At 40.2% G+C, this 14,840-nt stretch overlaps 1 long non-coding RNA gene across 2 annotated transcripts in view; it reads left to right on the top strand.

Annotated features, from left to right (window-relative positions):
• The first annotated feature begins 5,364 nt into the window (after positions 1–5,364).
• LOC308099778 overlaps positions 5,365–14,840 on the top strand; it is a 19,320-nt gene continuing 9,844 nt past the window's right edge. Inside the window, exons 1-4 of one of the 2 annotated variants that reach the window (XR_013934386.1) lie at positions 5,369–5,426; positions 6,581–6,628; positions 7,567–7,642; positions 12,878–13,021. This is a non-coding gene — a long non-coding RNA (uncharacterized lncRNA). Of the gene's footprint in view, positions 5,427–6,580; positions 6,629–7,566; positions 7,643–12,877; positions 13,022–14,840 lie in introns of both variants that reach the window. The other variant, XR_013934385.1, reaches the window with a different exon arrangement.

The raw sequence follows: 14,840 nt of genomic DNA, 5'->3' as shown, positions 1-14,840 counted from the left end.
TTGCCCGATATTCACTCCTGAATGTCTCAAATTTTTTTACAGTTAAACTCTGACATATCTGACATTATTATTTTTGGTCCCCTCAGTTCACAAGCCACCATTCTAGACAGTCTTGGCCCCTTGGCAACTAATGTGACTCCCGTAGCAAGGAACCTGGGTGTCCAATTTGACTCCGAACTCCGGTTTGAAAGCCAGATAAAAAAGGTGGTACAAACTTGCTTCATGCACTTAAGAAACATCTACAAGATAAAATAGTTTCTTTCTACAGACAATCTTAAGACTGTTGTGAATGCTCTGATATATCCTTGCCTTGATTACTCTAATGCCTTGCACTCTGGTCTCAGCCAAAGCTTAATACATCGCCTGCAACTGGTTCAAAATGCGGCAGCTAGGCTCATCACTGGTGCCAGGAGATTTGATCACATAACCCCTGTTTTAGCTGTACTTCACTGGCTGCCAGTCGCCTTCAGGATTGATTATATATGATTTTACTGCTAACTTTTAAAGCTCTTAATGGTCTAGCTCCTAGCTATTTATGTGATATGGTAAAACACTATGTGCCAGTGCGTACCCTTAGATCATCTGGTCGGAGTCTACTGGAGATTCATACGGCTACTTTGGTGACCAAAGGAGATCAGGCCTTTGCTATAAAGGCCCCAGACTCTGGGACAGCCTGCTAGAGGAACTCAGGTTAACCAGATCATTAACAAGTTTAAAATCCCTCTTAAAAACCCATTTCTACAGAATGGCCTTTTAACTCCTTTAGATACATCTTGTTTGTTATTGCTCTGTTGTATTGTAAATGCAATATTTTACTGTTTTACTGTTGCCAGAGCCTCCCCGTGTTCAGGCAGAGTACTTCCGGAGAAGCGGACTGAGTGGCCCCGTCTTTCCCTATAGGACTGACCGTGGGTAGCTACCTGGGAATGTGGGCTCGGGAATGTGGACCTCGGACTTAAACTAAGAATAGCTTTTTGCAAAAATGTATCTTCCAGTATGAAAAGAGGAGCCGTGTGGATAGGTGAGGCACTAAGCTGGAACAAAAAGAAGGGTCGGGCAAGGAGCTCTGTGCCTTATTTTAAAATTATGTACGGAGACTTAATTAATAAAGTTGTACATTTAAATATTGACTGGCCTGAAATGGCTAGTAAAAATATATATGTTAAAATAAGTGATGACCTCTATGGTGGCATATTCCCCTACAAAGGTTTAAATGATTCTCAAAAACAGGTGTGCATTAAAAATATTTGGAATAAAAACATCACTGAAAAAAAGAGGGATGTCATGTGGCTGATCTCAGTAAGGAGACTGGCAGTAAGAGCAGTGGTTAAATGGAGCTGTTTTGTAAAAACTGTTAAATGCCCTATTGGAACTTGTAGTGATGATGAATCTGTAGAACACCTGCTATTGGATTGTCAGAGGTCACGGTATGTTTGGGGTGAAATGGCACAAATTGGTTTTAATATAAATGTCACTCATAATGCTGTTATGTATGGAGTTTTTCATGAAAAAATGTCAGCCATGGACCAGGATTTCCATTGGAATGTGGTGGTCACTGTGGTCAACCAGCTGTGGAAAACGCGGTGTGCCATGGTGTTGCACCAGGAGCCTATCTCTGGAGATGTGGTCTTTAGGCAGATCAAAACTGAACTGAAAAGACAAAGGACAATCGACTCCAGAGAAAAAAAACTGAAGCCATGGCACTTACTGACATTGTGAGAAAAAAAAAAGAAGAAAAAAAAATCCACTATATTTTTGTATTGAAATATTTATTAATGTATATTACCATGTATTGAGATGTTTATTACCATATTATGTAATCATGAATACTTTGTAAACTGTATAATTACAATAAAGTATAATTAAAAAGGTAGCTACCTGGGATGTAAGTTGGGGCTTGATCAACCCCGGCTGGGTCACCTGGGCGAGGGTGTATGTTGCGAGACCCGAAACACCCTATGACCCCAGGCTACAACACTGATGATACATCCCAGGTGCATCCATGTGATGTATTCTTTATAGATAGTAACATTGTTTTAAAAAGTGCTATACAAATAAAGTTTTTTTAAATTATTATTATCCTACTACTTTAATTGAAATGCCCACGCTGTGGTGTACGTCCGGGCTTGGCCAGCACACGAGCACTCCACTTACCTCCAAACTTGCCACAGACTATTGATCAGTGCTCTGGCTAATACCTAGGCTTCTTTCCCCACCTTCAATGTACTTACATATTGTACAGTTAATATAAAACTAAATTATTTTTATTCAGGCACATGTTAGCCACTTTTTTTTGGCCTCTAGGACCCATAAAGTTAAAAAATAGAGAGGGCACTTGATATCCCCTCCCATCCACTTGCATTGAGTTGCTTGGCCTATTTGGGGCTTCTGCGACGCATTTTGGAGACGCGTTTTGCGTCACCTCGGTGAGCAGCCCCGTGCGCAAGCTCGTGCGCAAGCTTGTGAGTCGAGCCCATTGGTCAAAACCGTTTTCACTCGTTCATGTACAGTGGCCCCAGCTGCAGTACCTATGAATGGCCAGCATGTCCAATGCGCTTCAATGCAACCACTGGGTTCTGGGGCCTTGCTAGGACCCTACTGCGCATGTGTGACATAAGCGCACACTGTTACCAAGGTTTCCGTTGTTTAACGGCAAACCACCTAATTTAGAGCACGATGATATGGCCATAAATCTGACAAAGACTGACAGATAGAGATCTCCATATGTGGCCATATCATTTGGAACAATGGAGCAACGTAGCTGTAAGGGCCATGAAGCGGCCCGATCTCTATCCAAACTTCTAGTTATTATTATTATTATTATTATATAGCCTAAATGAGACCCAGACATGGGTGACCAGTTCTTACCCATGCTCACTTAGCCCATATATAGCCCATATAAGACCCAAACATGGGTGACCAGTTCTAACCCATGCCCACTTAGCCCATATATAGCCCATATGAGACCCAAACATGGCTGACCAGTTCTAACCCATGCCAACTTTGCCCATGTATAACCCATATGGAACCTACTTTTGTGTTGCCAGTTCTAATTCATGCCCACATAGCCCACATATAGCCCATATGGGACCCAGACATGTGTGACCAGTTCTAACCCATGCCCACTTAGCCCATTTAAGACCCAGACATGGGTGACCAGTTCTAACCCATGCCAACTTAGCCCATACATAGCCCATATGGGACCCAGACATGGGAGACCAGTTCTAACCCATGCCCACTTGCCCCATATATAGCCCATATGGGACCCAGACATGGGTGACCAGTTCTAACCCATTCCCACTTAGCCCATCGCCCATATGAGACCCAGACATGGGTGACCAGTTCTAACCCATTCCCACTTAGCCCACACATAACCCTTATGGGACCCAGACATGGGTGACCAGTTCCAACCCATGCCCACCCCACTAAGCTTATATTCAAGAGTACGTTCAAGAGTTATAATACAACTACTACAAACTAACAACAGCCTACTGTTTAAAGCATTAATATACTTTAGCACTTAAAAGTACAACTAACAGCAACCTTTTAGATAAGAAAATCCTATACTTACACTACCCCAGATGAGTTTAGTAGCTCAGGTCTCTACAGAGGTTAGAAAGCACACTGAAGAAGACCCTACCCGGGCTGCCTTTATAGTCCTTGAGTGGTGATGTGCGTTCTCCCAGACAATTAGCACGGCACTTGAGTGGGCTAGCCTGCTACTGCTTCAAACACAATTACAACTACACAAATACAACTACCGCAAACTAACAACAGCCTACTGTTTAAAGCACTAATGTACTTTAGCACTTCAAAGTACAACTAATAGCAACCTGTTAGATAAGAAAATCCTATACTTACACTACCCCAGATGAGTTTAGTAGTACTAATCAGAGCGCTCGGGTGACGCAGTGGTAAAGTCCCTGCCCACCACCACAGAGGTTGTGGGTTGGAATCCGCCGTGGTGCGTCCAGCTTTGTCGGGCGTCTGTGGGAACACAATTGGCCCGTGTTCAGATGTGGGAAGCCGGGCGGAGTGGGGGATATTTGTCACCACATGTAATCCTACAGGCTGGGGCGGCACCTGTTCAGGTTCAGATTATGGCCTGTAAAAACGTCTATTCTCAACTAATTCTGGTTGTCAAGGGACGTCTGGATTATGGCCTGTGCGGACGTATTTGATGAATGTCATTTATCAACTACATTTGGTTGTCAATGGACGTCCATATGATGGCATAGCAGCAACGTCTTCTCTAAACTAAATCTGGTTTTCAATGGACGTACAGATTATGTCCTGTCAGGACGCATTTGCTCAATGTCATTTATGAACTACATCTGGTTGTTGTCAATGGATGTTCAGATTATGGCCAAAAATGAACGTATTTTCGAAACTAAATATGGTTGTCAATGGACGTTTATATCGTGGCCCACTAGAAACGCCTATTCTCAACTAAATCTGGTGGTCAATGGACGTTCAGATTAGGGCCTGTCGGGACGTATTTGCACAATGTCATTTATCAACTAAATCTGGTGGTCAATGGACGTTCAGATTAGGGCCTGTCGGGACGTATTTGCACAATGTCATTTATCAACTAAATCTGGCTGTACATGGACGTCCATATGATGGCATAGCAGCAACGTCTTCTCTAAACTAAATCTGGTTGTCAATGGACGTTTATATCATGGCCCACTAGAAACGTCTATTCTCAACTAAATCTGGTGGTCAATGGACGTTCAGATTAGGGCCTGTAGGGATGTATTTGCTCAATGTCATTTATCAACTAAATCTGTCTGTAAATGGACGTCCATATGATGGCATAGCAGCAACGTCTTCTCTAAACTAAATCTGGTCGTCAATGGACGTTCAGATTACGGCCTGGACGGACGGACGGACGTGATATCAACTTGATTTCGACGTCCACAGACGTCGCTTAATTGTTTACTGGGATAGCAGGAGAACGAGTTCAACCCTTGTTTGTGCCAAATCTGGGTTAGACATGATCAGTGGAGCTGCCTCTTGTGTTGTGATTGAGAGACAGCCCAGGTTTGGTGACGAGCAGAGTTTACACAGAAAACGTATTGAGGGATTAACATTATTGTGACGCACACATATGTATGGTCACATTTATGTTGTTTGTGTATTTATTTTCGTTTTTATTTTGAAGATGATATTTTTGAAAATAATCTTGTTATATGGACCAGCATGGACAAGAATGGACAATTATTTTGTGGTTGAATCCAAGTATTCAAAGTAACACTACACACAGTGGGACTCTCCTAGTGCTGCCACCACTAGGGGGCAGTGTGGCGATTATTTCTCAGAGACACATGTTGAATGGACTGACTTCCTTCTTCATTCTGCTGAGGAAGGCTGACTGGAGAAAGATCGTCTCTTTGTGTCTCATTCTTTTATTCCTGTTTTTACAGGTTTGTACAACACTAAAGTGTCATAAACTACATACAGTTGTTGGTGAAGTTATTATTTTCATTTGAGATCGATTTTTATGAAGTTATGTGTCCAATTTGAGTGGGTTTGTGACCTAGTCCAAACTGTTGTTTTCATGTGCTCCTAAAATGGTGGATCTGCTTTGTTTTGTTGGTGATCAAGGCAGACTTCATTTTTGGGCTCCAGATCATTCTATGTTTGTCTTTAGATGAGTTTAGAAGTGTTAAGAACGATTTTTGATTAACAGAATTAGTGAATGTAAAACGTTTTTGTATTTTTATGGTCATTTAAGCACTTTGTATAAAAACGTTTTTCCAAAGCCTAATAATTTGAACTCAGTCATGCACTAATAATACTTACCCAGTACCTATTTGTAGCAGTACAGTATGCTAGTTTATTTACATAATGTGTGCACTACTATGAAGGCCATGTTTAAAGGTTTAATGACATTCACTTTTACACCACATTCAAAGTCTTTGTCCTGGTCCTTCAAAAGTGTACAAAAAGTTTTAAGTGAAAATTCCATTCCAGTGATCCATGGCAGGTGTTTTTCTCTCACATTTCTAAAGCCTTTTCAACTGCAATGAAAAAAGAAATCTTTGCCTGCGGGTGTCGCTGGTGAGGGATTTTGCCTGTCAATCATCGCCTCTGCTCCGCCCCCCCCAAAGGAAAGGATAGGGGAGGGGAGGGGCGAGGAGGAGAGTGGGCGGGATTATTCGACTGTGACCTCACTGTCGAAGGGCCAAGCTCAGATTACTTTTCAGCCTAATTATTCAGAAAACCCCAGACCACAGAAAATCCACTGAATGTTCTAAGTTCAGTTTTTTTGGGTGTAATTGAGGTCATAAAACCCCAAATAAAACATTGAAAATAAAAAAAGTGAAAATGAATGTCATGACACCTTTAAGCTTTAAAGGAACATTCCCTGTATTTTTCAGTGTTTTGGTTCAAACAGATGCAACTGATAAAAGTAACTGAATATGTTATTACAACTAAATGTGACAGTGAAACCCATTGAAATCTGATGTAATGAAAGGAAAGAATATTGTGACTATGTAAAAGTTTATTACAGATACATTATTATATCTCTGCTGTCCGGCAGGAACCAGCTAACTCCAAAATGTTCATTTTTCAGGAAATGAAAAAAACACGGGAACGCATGGAAAAAAAGGACGCTTCACCGGTGCGTTTCAATGTTGTAGCGCTCCTTTCGCAGCCCTGCTTCCAAATTTCGTTGTTTCTTTTCTTCATGCCGTTTGGTCCCGTGGAGGGCTGTGAACTTTCAGCACCACAATAATACCATTGTCAGCGTCATTCCGTTATGCACTGACACGTGTGTGTGTGTGTGTGTGTGTGTGTGTGTGTGTGTGTGTGTGCGTGCGTGCGTGCGTGCGTGCGCGCGTGCGTGCGCGCGCGCGCGCGCGCGCGCCATTTTGTTAAAAATAAAGGTTTTCTTTATAGAGTTAGGCTTACAATTAGGAAAGAATTCAGGTTAGGTTTAGACATTTTGACTAGGTTAGTTTTAGGGGTTGGGGTTGGAGTTATATACCTGATTTATACTTAATTGCGTGTAGGTGTCACACACCACAAATAGTGAATCTGCGAGCTCACAAGGTGCATTCATGTGCTGTTGGGTAGCCTAACATTATAATATCATCATTCATGATCTTGTAGAGCAGCTATTTTACGGTTAAAAACAAAAAAGGTCATTTACAAAATTGTGTTCATGTCCTCATAAGTATCGTAATACTGTGTGTGTGTGTGTGTGTGTGTGTGTGTGTGTGTGTGTGTGTGTGTGTGTGTGTGTGTGTGTGTGTGTGTGTGTGTGTGTGTGTGTGTGTGTATTTGTGTATTTATTCGGATCCCCATTAGCTGTGCCCTAAAGCCTCTTCCTGGGGTCCACAGGTGTGTGTGTGCGTGTGCCTGTGCGCTCGCAGAAGTATGACTTCCCCTCATGTGTAATGCAAGTTTAGCATTTTTAGTCAACATTTTGGCAGCGCTGGATGTTCTATAGGGTGTTTTAAGACTTTATGTTCCTCTTTGTGCATGTTAGCTTTTTAAGACACTGTGGTTCTTCTTTGTGTGTCTGCATGTATCTGGTGTTGTCCTGCTGTGACTCAGGGAGGACTGCAGAGCTGCGCGTCTTCATCTACATTGTTCTCAACCTGATGCTGATTCTCATATGGGCACACATCCAGTGAGTAACAAAATGTCTCATAACATCATTAATGCTTCATTCTATATGGGCACGACTCCAGCGAGTGACAACAATGTCTCATGAAATCATTGCAGTGCGTCTCTGTCACACAGCAGGTCAGGGTGTGAGACGTTGAACACAGCCCTGAAGGCCTTAGTTTTGTATTGTAGTATGTTATTGCACCGGATGGAAACTAGTTTAGGCCAAATGCAGTGGTGGAAGAACTACTCCATTTTTTTTAAACTTAAGTAAAGGTAGCAAATAGACCCTGTCTGGTTTCTATTGTACAAGACTTGTGAGTGACATCTATTCATGTTTTTTTTTTTTTGTGTGTTTTTTGTCCTTTTGCACAAATCTACTTTGCTCTGAGTTTGCTGTGCTGCAGTCTGAAACCTCATCAGTACTGTTGATGACTCGACCACCCAACGTTTACTTTTAAAAACCTTAAGCTTTTCACCAGCCGGGGAATAATGTGACTCTGCCTGGCTTCCTACATACAGTGGAGCCTAGCAACTGCTTATTAGACCCTAGCAACACCATATTAGAGCCTAGCAACCACCTATTATACCCTAGCAACCACATATTAGACCCTAGCAACCACTGTTTTACCCTAGCAACCACCAGTTTTATCCTAGCAACCGCATATTAGACCATATAAACTGCATACTAGACCTTAGCAACCCCCTATCCGACCCTGGCACGCTTATTAGACCATTGCAACAGGCATCAGACCCTAGCAACCGCAGTTTTACCCTAGCAACTGCCTATTAGACCCTAGCAACCACCTATTAGACCCTAGAAACTGCCTATAAAACCCTAACAACCGCCTATTAGACCCTAGCAATCACTGTTTTACCCTAAAAAAACATTTTACACTATTCAACACTATCAAAACGTTTAACACTACTAATTCTTTAACACCTTTCAAACCTTTAGAACCGTAGACCTTTAAAACCTTTCAAACCTTTAGAACTTTAAACCTTTCAAACCTTTAGAACTTTAAACCTTTCAAACCTTTCAAACCTTGAACTTTTCAAACCTTTCAAACCTTAAACCTTTAGAACCTTAAAGGAGTAGTTTACCCCCAAAAATAACTTATTTTCTATCAATTACATGCCCCATGAAGCATTGAATTAATGTATTTGTTTTGATCACATTCCTAAGCCAATAATTTGATTACCGTCTCCTACCAACCAATGTATCCGGTAGGAGACACAAAGTAGACTATTTGTCTCCTACCGACTACCGGAAATACACACGGTCATCAAATTGTTGGCTTAGGAATGCCACAAAAACGAAAACATCTCCATGAATTCAAGGCTTCATGGGGTGTGTAACTGATAGAAAATAAGTAATTTTTTGGGTGAACTATTCCTTTAAACCTTTTGAACCTTCCAAACCTTTAGAACCTTTCAAACCTTTAGAACTTAAGAATCTTAAACCTTTCAAACCTTTAGAACCTTAAACCTTTCAAACCTTTAGAACCTTTCAAACCCTTAGAACCGTAAACCTTTAAAACATTAACACTACTAATACTTTAACACCTTTAAAGGGGAACTTCGCCGATTTTGCTGCCCATAGCGTCAAATGACGTTTTCCGCGGGTTCTCACCTATGTCCGCACTACATGGTGTCTCAGTGAGACCAACCCCACACACACCCCAAGGGGTGTCTCCCAAAGAGTGGGATCAGCCTTCTTTCTCCCTGCTGGCGTCGGTAAACACTCCGTGGGAGGAATACTAACACAACAGATATTTATTTGAACCATAAAACACAGAAGAGCAGCTCCACCGCAGAGGAATTCAACAGGCTGTATGCTGAAATCATGCTGGACACAGCTTGGATTAATTACTTTATAGAGTAAGTAATGATTGCTGTAAACGTTATGCCAATTTGACATAATAATCCAAGTGTAATTGTACTTGATTGCTTTAATGTTAGAGATTAATAAAGTTAGGGTAGTAGTATACAATGTCTAGTTGACTTCTGATAGACGCATGCACGCAGAGCAGTGTTGTTTACATTGTCGTTCCATAGCTAGCCAAATGCAAAGCTAAACCACTTGTGTGACAAGCCAAATGTATGCTTTGTCTCTTGTCAGATTTCAAATATAAAGTGCTTATGCCATGGCCACGGATGTTACAATTTGAATCGGCTGGGTGCAAGTACCCGTATCTTCCGTATTGTTTAAATAAAAGCATTTTAATCTGATCGGTGGTCATTTTCTCATAAACCTCCCAACCGATCGCATAAGGGTCGCATAATAAATGGCCACTGATCGGATTAAAATGCTTTTTTATTAAACAATACGGAAGATACTGGTACTTAGACCCACCCGATTCAAATTGTAACATCCGTGGTCATGGGATAAGCACTTTTTATTTGAAATCCGAATGTTTATGTAGATGTACGGATTGTACATGTAGAAAGTGCAAACACCAGGTTGAAGTTCCCCCATGACAGTCATGTTTCAGGGCTACGTCGCCGGGTCCCGAAAATAGCAGATCTACAAGCTCACAACGCGTCAGACTCGACACTTTGTGAGCTTGTAGGTCTGCTATTTGCGGCTTGCATGCAATATTAGTATAGATTAGGCTTCACGTGGGATGATATCTATTTAATCTACAAGTGTAATCTAATGTGTTCTTTTCAACAGGACAGAATGTTGTTTCGCCTGCCTGCGGAAATGGAGTAACGTTCGGCTGATGAAGACCCCTGGGACTCGCCTTTTGAGATACAACCATATTCTTTTTCTAAATAAAACGATTACATTTACACCCTGCTTGCTCTACTCATTGATCACGGTACATTCTACATTGTATAAGCATTCATAATGACAAAATGTGAACCCCAATTCTATAAGGGTTCTTTTGAACTGTTTCATGATAGGAGATGGTCTTTCATTTGGCAGAATGGTACATAATTGCATTACAGATATAATAGTGAAAAACTCTTGTACATTCTGTTAGTATTTACTTCTACATGTAATCATAATTTTTCTGGGGACCCCAGCACATTGGATTCAACTTTACTGGTCTTAGATACAATAGGCTATAGTAAAACCTAATATTATCCATATACACCAATTGAAAGCATGAAATGGTCTCATTTGAAAAAAGAGGAAAAAAACGATTAGGCTGTGTGTATGACAAGAGTATTTGAACATTAGCATGTCATTCTAAAGTAATGCCCATGTTTTCTATAAGTTTAGTCCAAAGAATATAACTGGAAATGACAGTGAAACATTATGCTCTCAGAAATAAGGAGTCACACATGACATGAGTATGAAACGTTTTGTTTTATTATTATATTGTTGACTACTATGCTGCATCTCCATGGATGTCCCGACTCCCAAGTAGAAGATGGACGTCACGTCACCAGCACCGGACTGTGTACATGGTGGGATGGAATGTAGAAAAAAAAATTATGCACGTGCGCGCGCGCACACAGACACACACGTTTAGTGTTACTATGCTAATTTATACATGATATATTTAGTTTACTATAAGATACAATCAAATCAATACAGAACACAATACAACAGCAGCCAAGACTAATAGTTTCACCTTGGCTTGCTGGCGCAACAAAGACACGGTGATGATGGGACTGACATCCTGGTATAGATATAGCAAACTTGCAATGGGTATTTCACGTGATCCAAGAAAGAACATGGCTTCGATGTCGTGTTTTGTGATCCAAAGGTAGACAAAAAAGTCGGAAAAGTTGGAACGTAACATTCAGTGTTGCCAGATCTTGTGAGAGAAATAAGCAACCAGGTATATGAAAACAAGCCCAAAAGAAAATACCTGTGCCAAGAGCACTTGAAACCTAGACATGGGTTATTTGAAAATTGCCGATCTACAAGCTCACAACGCGTAACGATGTGACGCAGTGTGAGCTTGTAGATCTGCTATTTTCCAAAAAATCTTGAGGGGAAAAAAGTGCAAAATGTGGAATATTTTTTAAACATTTTAACAACACATTTTTGGTAGGGTCTCCCTGGCAAATATGTTGGCGCGCAGTGCACAGATGAGGGTCCGTGGAAAAGTACATGAACATGTTTGAGAACCACTGGTTTAAACAACAATCAAAACATTTGGAAACGAGCCCAAATATCAACTACATTTTAGAAACCAGCCGCTTATAATAAGCAGACATGGCAACACTGGCCAATGCAATGTGCTGTATGTGTTTGTTGATGTTGTTGTAGTGAGAACTGGGAGGGGAAAGTTACAACGTAGACCACGCCCCCACGCAGCCTCCTCCCCACAAGGAAGTGCAGTGCCCCAAAGCATTGTGGTCATTGTAGTAATGCAGCCAAACCCCAGTCATCCAGTCAAAGTCAAGACTTCTATATTTTTCTGGCCATAGGGTGCAAATTTGAAATTTTGCTACTGTTATCTACTATATTATAATAGATCATTAATATATATATGATTAACATTGAGTGACTGCAAGTTCTTCCAGGGGTGTAATGCTCCTTTAACGCTTAAAACTATCAATACTCAATACCGTCAACATTCTTAGTGATCCCACACTGTTTCTTCAGGAACAGTACTTTCTAGTTTACTTATATTAACCCTATAAACAATTTAATATAGGTATGGTTTTCATTTGTTAATGAAATCTTGTCTGGCTCATGGTCATGGACTACAAGCTTGAGACATACAAACTACAGGCCTGCTACTCATAATTATGTAATCTTCACTGATCCAAATGTTTTGCCAATATAATTATTTGTGGACACACATCTGCACTGTGAATCCATAGTGTTCATTTGCAGAGTGTAAACATTTAAATTATATTTATTTGTACACTCACGAGGGTGGATAACCATGTCTTATGATCTTCTTTTGTGTAAATTGCGGAGCTATTAGAATACGTTGAGAAAAAAACATCCATGCATATTATAACACTCTATAATATAATATTACTATTGCAATTTATCCTGGATCGGGGCTGTTTCTGTTTGTTCATTTGCTTTTTTGTTTTACTTTAATTGACTAGACTATATAGTTAATCTCCTAGATTTCTCTTGTATATGAGAAGGTGGAGCTTCAGTCCTGACGACCGACAACTTAACCAACACCTTCAGCTAAAACAAGTTTATAATCTCATAAATAAGCCTGCATGGCAATGTTGAGGCTAAACTTCACTGAGAGACCAGGCAGTTAGAGAGACAGCAGCAGATTATTCAGTATTAATTTTTCTTCATTTTCTTCTCTTTCATGTTGAGTGAGGAGTTGCTGTGAGTGGAGAGCAACAACCACGGCAGCTGTTTTGTTTAACCCCAGACAGACTCCAGAGGATCTTCGTCGATACCACCACTAACACACAAACACACACACGCAAACCACGGGCAAGAAAATAACACATTAAGGTATGTAGGATTGTGATTAACTGCCAATGACGAGATTTCTCGTCATGTTTCTCCAAGGCTCACACCACATTACGAGATTCTCGTCATGTGGTGTTTTCAGTGGTTTACGATAGAGGGCGCTCTTCCCCAGCCTGTGAATGATTATGCTGATGATGATGAAGGATAATATTCTATGATTGTTTTAAGGTTAATAAAAACGCTCGAAATCGCTGGCAAGGGCAGGTATAGATGATGTTTTAACTATACCTGGGAGGGAATTCATAAGAATCGTGCACTTGGTGACAAGTTTTTGATTTTTGGCATGGTGTTAGGTATGGGCATAAGGTTTTCAAAAACCATCGGAAGCAAGTTGGGATCACCCCCTAGCGGTCTGTTTGCAATGAATCGAATATTAGATAGGTATGGTTGAAACCCCAAATAATTGATGGAAGAGATTTGTCAGTGGATTCTGTTACTATTGGGTATGCTAAATAACATACCAAAAAAATAGGACAATCGAACTTCTAGAAACGCATAATTTTCAAGTTGGCGTCTTGGCGGGAGCTTAACATGCTTATCACATTGACTGCCAGAGGGTTTTCTAGAACAGGCTTCCCCTCTGCCAGACATTTTGACCATTCTGACTCATCTTTGAGGACCCTCAGAATATTTTGTGCTATGACTATGAACACATGGAATATCAAAAAAAAAAAAGCTTAGAATCTCTTCTTTCATCTGAACAAAAAATGTTTGACATTTATTTTGCGCCTTCATTGACATCTGTCATGTAAACAATACTTGTTTATAAAAATAAATGTATATATAAAATAATATACATAAATAAATGTACAATCAAAACTGCTTTTGATTGTACATTTATCACTGTTTCCAAAGTGCAAGCTTATTTCAGCTCATTTCAAACAGCATTTTTCACTGTATTTTGTTTTTAAATATATATTTTTTTAAATAATAATAATTCAAAGTTCAAAGTGCAACATCAATATATTCATTGAGAGCTTCTTTTTGCCCACACAAGTGTACACCTGTATTCATAGCAACAAATAGTAGATCTACAATCTTTTACTGAGCTTGTAGATCAGCCTTTTTTTCTTTATGCCATTTATGACAATTTGTGAAAATAAATAAATAAAAATAAGTAAACCAAGTAAAGGAGAAATCACATGAATCCCAAAATAGGGATGAATGTGAACAGACTCAACCCTCTATGCACAACAGTGCTGTGAAGTGATTAGAGTGTTAGAGTGAGGTAGGTTGAACATAGTAGCAGTCGTTTCATTATAAAGCACAAAGTGCAAGTCATTTCAAACTAAATGTATCTACAGCAAATAACAATAAATAATAATCATTCAAATCAATAAATTGGTGCAATTAGTGCAAATAAAGTAGTCATTCTGTCAGCTCAGTGCACGCTTATTTCAGCTCATTTCAAACAAAAAAAATTCAACTCAAGTTATATACATCAAATAATAAATAATAAATATAGCTGCAAGCAGCGATAATACGGGGCCAGTGAATAGAGAGAGAGAGAGAGAGAGAGAGAGAGAGAGAGAGAGAGAGAGAAGAGAGAGAGAGAGAGAGAGAGAGAGAGAGAGAGAGAGAGAGAGAGAGAGAGAGAGAGAGAGAGAGAGAGACGGATTAGATTGAAGAGAGAGAGAGACGGATTAGATTGAAGAGAGAGAGAGACGGAATAGATTGAAGAGAGAGAGAGAGAGAGACGGAATAGATTGAAGAGAGAGAGAGAGAGAGAAACGGAATAGATTGAAGAGAAAGAGAGAGAGAGAGAAACGGAATAGATTGAAGAGAAAGAGAGAGAGAGAGA

This window comes from Gymnoscopelus braueri (genome assembly GCF_963280865.1).
Source record: "Gymnoscopelus braueri genome assembly, chromosome: 14".
In the NCBI taxonomy this organism is placed as follows: domain Eukaryota; kingdom Metazoa; phylum Chordata; class Actinopteri; order Myctophiformes; family Myctophidae; genus Gymnoscopelus; species Gymnoscopelus braueri.
Note: the sequence above shows the minus strand (reverse complement) of the source record. Positions and strands in the feature narration are given on the sequence as shown.